Source organism: Perna viridis, chromosome 2 (genome assembly GCF_037379345.1).
Source record: "Perna viridis isolate PV_CMFRI_1.1 ecotype Kerala chromosome 2, ASM3737934v1, whole genome shotgun sequence".
Classification (NCBI taxonomy): domain Eukaryota; kingdom Metazoa; phylum Mollusca; class Bivalvia; order Mytilida; family Mytilidae; genus Perna; species Perna viridis.
Window position 1 is genome coordinate 1,232,388 of NC_142446.1, and position 5,014 is coordinate 1,237,401.

Below are 5,014 nucleotides of genomic sequence, written 5' to 3' on the forward strand. Positions count from 1 at the left end.
GAAAAACCCGGACCTAAAAGGATTTGACTTTCACGAGATCCTGACGAATCGGACCTTAAGAAAAACGGACCGTACAGAATGAGACTACACAAAATCGGATAACCTCAGAATAGAACAATTTTATTTTTAAAGTCGTATATTACATATTTGTGAAAAGGCGACAAAACAGCTAAATGTATGGAAACGAATAGGTAAACATTTATCAAAGCTGGGGAGGTTAACTGTCTATTATTCATCTTTATTTGTATCATGTCTAATTTTAATTATTGTCCTGTTGTTTTACCTTTTTGTGAGGAAAAGAACACCTCAAAAATGGAAATTACAAGAGCGACCGTTGCCTTTCATTTAATAAGATTATTCTACATCATAAGAAAATTTGTTATCTAACTAAATCTGGTTTTTCAACTCATAAAAAAATTCTACACCAATTTAAATGGTGCACAGTAAAAATTGATCAAATTATGGAAGTCTATTTCTGTTATCGTGATAAATAAAAGTCGCGAAAAATTATCTCTAAAAGTCGTGATAATTTGGATATTTTGTCGGCATAAATGACAAATTTATCTCAAAAAGTCACGATAATTTTTCGCAATAGTTAAGATAATTATGTCGACCGTTCGATATAATTACATGAATTATCGTGACTTTAAGGGAATCGACGACAACTTGTGCCTTTGACATAAAATATTTTCACGATATATTATGACAACTTTATACTAATACAACGACCTTATGTGCTAATTATCATGACAAATCCTGATATATTATCTCAACTGGTCGTAAAAGTTATGATATCTGTCGACATGAACTATCGCAATTTTATAGTTCAAAGTTGTGAGCAATAATGACAATTTTATCTAAAAAAATCGCGATAATTTTTCGTGATAGTTATGTTGACCGTTCGAGTTCATTATCATGACTTATAGCGACACATGCCAATATGTAGCTTCGACATAAATATTTTTGCGATAGCTTTTTACCAATATCACGACATTAGAGCTAATTATTGTGACAAAATGGATACAAGTTATCTCAACTTGTCGTGAACGTATTGAAATCTGTCGACATAAACTATCGCACTTTTATAGTTTAAAGTTATGAAAATGCCAAGTAGTGTCAGCTACAAAATTTTTGCATTGTGATAAATCATGTTGACTTTTTTTGTGAAATAACTTGAATTGTTGACATATTATTTCGACGAACGCGAAATTTCGCGATAATTTATCGTTACTTACCACGAAAAACTAGCTTTTGTCGAGATATCAAGTCAATAAGTCAAATTAATTCACGAAAAAGTCAACATGATTTATCACAATGCAAAACGAACTGGTTGGTTAAGAAATAATCAAGGGAACCAAGGTTCTAGCAGTAATCAAAAGAATGTAATCCAGGGACAAAGACCAGACATGGAAAACAGACATACGCAACAAAGAATATAAAGTAACTAAAATAATATATACAAAGTAACAAAAGCAAATGAGCAACTAGGACTCCACTAAAAACTGGGTGCATGGACCAGGTGCACCGGTTGGGTAAGGGCGTCCTCTGCTTTTCTAGAAACAACCGCCGAGTTGCTCATAAAAAGTCAAGTCCGGGGTAGACGAAAGAGGAAAGGAAAACTATGATACGTTGAACAAATCAGTGTTCATGGCGCCGATGGATACATCGCAACGATCCACGAGTTCATGATGACGACCATAAAACTTCTGTAGTGATGGCTTCAATCTTGTAGCAACATAACCCTGTTTCAGTAGCCTACTTGTTAGAAGTCTACAAAAAGTCTGTGTAGTTTCAGCAAGTCTGGCATAACGTATGAGTTGTGATTTGAACACTCCATACGCAGGTGCTGACGGGATGTTGCCACAGATGAAAGGAAAGTTGACAATTCTGAATGAAAAACCATCACGTTTGTCGTAAAGTTTGGTCAATAGTTTTTGCTTACCATTGATTTCTAAGTGTAGACCAAGTTATGAGGCCAACTTCACAGTGTCTGTAGTATCCCTTATCTCAAGTTCTTTTGGGGTAGATACGATGTATCAAATCCCCGAAATTAGGATTGTTAAAAGATAATACGTCATCTATACAGCGGAAACTGAGATTAAAGGATCTAGCTAAACGATATTCTTTCCGTCGGATCAGATTAGCAATAAAGTCAGCCTCATAAGAGTGAAGGAATAGGTCAGCAAGTAGAGGACCACAATTTGTTCCCATTCGGAATGCCGACCGTTTGTTGAAAAACGCGTCCTTCACCCTGGAGAATTATGTTGTTGATAAAAAATTCCAGCACTCTGTAAACATCTTCTGAATATTTGGAAGATGATTTGAATTATTTCTTACAAAGTATGACGAATCTCTACCAAGAACTATATATTTGTATCTAGGTGTACCATCTTTTTTTGTTGAAAAACAACGATGTATGATGTTTTTAAGTCGGAATTTTAACTGAGTATGGGGAATAGAAGTATACAGTGTTGAAAAGTCATGCTTTAAAGGTATTATATTTTGATAATAGTCTTGAACTGATGGACTCCAGAAGATCTTTCGAATTTTTCAGGATACACATTGAATTAATACCAGTAAAGGAGTAACAAGTTTTGTGGTAGGACTGCAGACCCTCTTTGACAGCTGTGAGTATAGAAGTTAAAAGTTTTGAAAGAGGTTTAGTGGTGCATTTTGCAGATTCAGCTATGTAACGTTGTTTGTATGGATTTTTGTTGAGTTTAGGAACCCGGTACTTAGACGGTAAATCACAATCATCGTCTTTGGTAGAGACCAAAAGAGGATAGCACAGATTTATGGTTTTCCACAATCTCTTCTTTAGAGAATGTGGTAGCAGTATAGGTCTTATCACTGCTATTATTTTACACGTCTAACTCTTATAATAAGCATTGGATGTAAAATGTTTTGCAGACAAAAACAATGTTGTTTTGAGCTTTGTCTGCTGCTACGACAACATATTTGTCATGTATAGTAGACAATGTTTTAGTTTTTACAACGCGCTAAACTTCCCTCTTCCATTGCGGCTTGAATACACCAGTGGTGATTAAAATCATTTGCATGCATATTTGTCGGTAAACCAGCGGTCACATCAACACAAAGAACAATATACAAAAAGACAATCATTACCCATTGTTTAAGAAGAAACTGAATATTTTTCAACCAAGGACTGATATCTAAACAAAAAATTGAGACACATTTCCTCATACTTCCGATTAAGGAGTCTATTACACAGATATTTATGGCGTTTAAGGAAATCAGAGTAGTTAGAATTTGCTCCATCGTAGCGAATCAATTGTGAAATATAAACACTATATGCAGGTGATGAAGGGATATTGCTGCACAGGTAAGGACAATTTATAATATTTAAAGTCGTCTCTTTTATCATACATCTTTGTGCTGAGATGACCACTGTTGTCAAATTCGAGGCCTAGGTCTAAAAAAGATGCAGAACAAGCTGTTACTGTAGTCTCCTTTATCTCGAGCTCTGGTGGATATAATGACGGTAACCATTTTCCTTAAAGAAGTGTTGTGGATGGACAATACATCATCAATATATCTGTATGTAAAGTTAAAGGATTTGGCAACTGTGATTTTTTTATTCTATACGAGATTCTGAAGTATCGCATGAATATAAAACAAATCGGCTAGGAGAGGAGCACAGTTAGTGCCCATTGGAATGCCAACTTGTTGAAAAATAGCTCCTCAAAATGTGACAAATATGTTTTAAATGAGGATACAAAGATACAGTATTTTACTGCTGACTTTTACAAGATTTTCCTGGCTTTAGAAACGACAGTGTGTATTATAAGCAATAAGGTTATTTGTTTATAAAAGAGACTTTTTGGGGGGAGGGGGTGTGCTTATATCATGTACTACAACAAAGTCTAACTTTGACAGATCAGAAGGATCCTGTTGTAAAATTTTAAGATTTGATTTACACAATTAAACAATAATTCTACGCAGACTTTTTTTCTCCAAAAAATTCATTAAGGCAATGAATAAATTGAAAACAAGTATTTAATAGTTAATCCCTGTAGCAAAATGCAACCATAGTGGCGGACACAGCTAGATCACTTTCAAAGATACAGTAAAATAATGTGATACATTAGTGACAATCCGGAGGCTGTGATATAATCTGCCCTCTTTATACGTAGGTCGTTATTTCTCTATTATCAATAAAGTTGTCTAATTTTTCGCTGTTTACAAAAAAAAACTATTTTACAGTACTGGAAGGCTTGTTATTTTTATTAGGTGTTGGGCATCTTATGTAAATAATCAAAGTTATGTTGAGACTATGTACATCAAAGATAAGTTGATGCGAGGTTTCTTTCCAAACAAAGATACTTGGAGTCACGGTAAAGTCTATTGATTAAACACGAAAAAGATAGGAAAAGAAAAAAAAAAGAAAACAGTTATGACTTTCCAAGACAGCTAGAATTCTGTCCCTTGTCACTGGACAATACTTAAATTTCGTTGTCTCAACTTAAAACACCCAATTGTCTCCATTGTAAGACATCTCATCTGGCATGGACTACAAATCTACAAAAGATGCACATATTGCTTATGAATACCATATATAACATGTTATGTCAGTCTATATTGTATTGTGCAATATCTTGTTATGTTATCTGTTGGATATTAATATTGAATTAAATGCCCCCTCCCTCAATGGATTAATAAAAATTTGAACTTGAGAATTTGTATATACACTGGTCAACTTTACTCAACCTTGGCGTGGGTGTTAATCTTTGATATCACTAGTATGACCATTTGTGACAAAGATTGAAGTCATCACTACAGAAGTTTTATGGTCGTCATCATGAACTCGTGGATCGTTATGGTGTATCCATCAGCACCATGAAAACTGATTTATTCAACGGGTCATAGTTTTCTTTTCCTCGTTTGTCTACCCGGACTTGACTTTTTATGAGCAACTCGGCGGGTGTTTCTAGAAAAGCAGAGGACGCTTACCCTACCGGTGCACCTGGTCCATGCTCCCAGTTTTTAGTGGAGT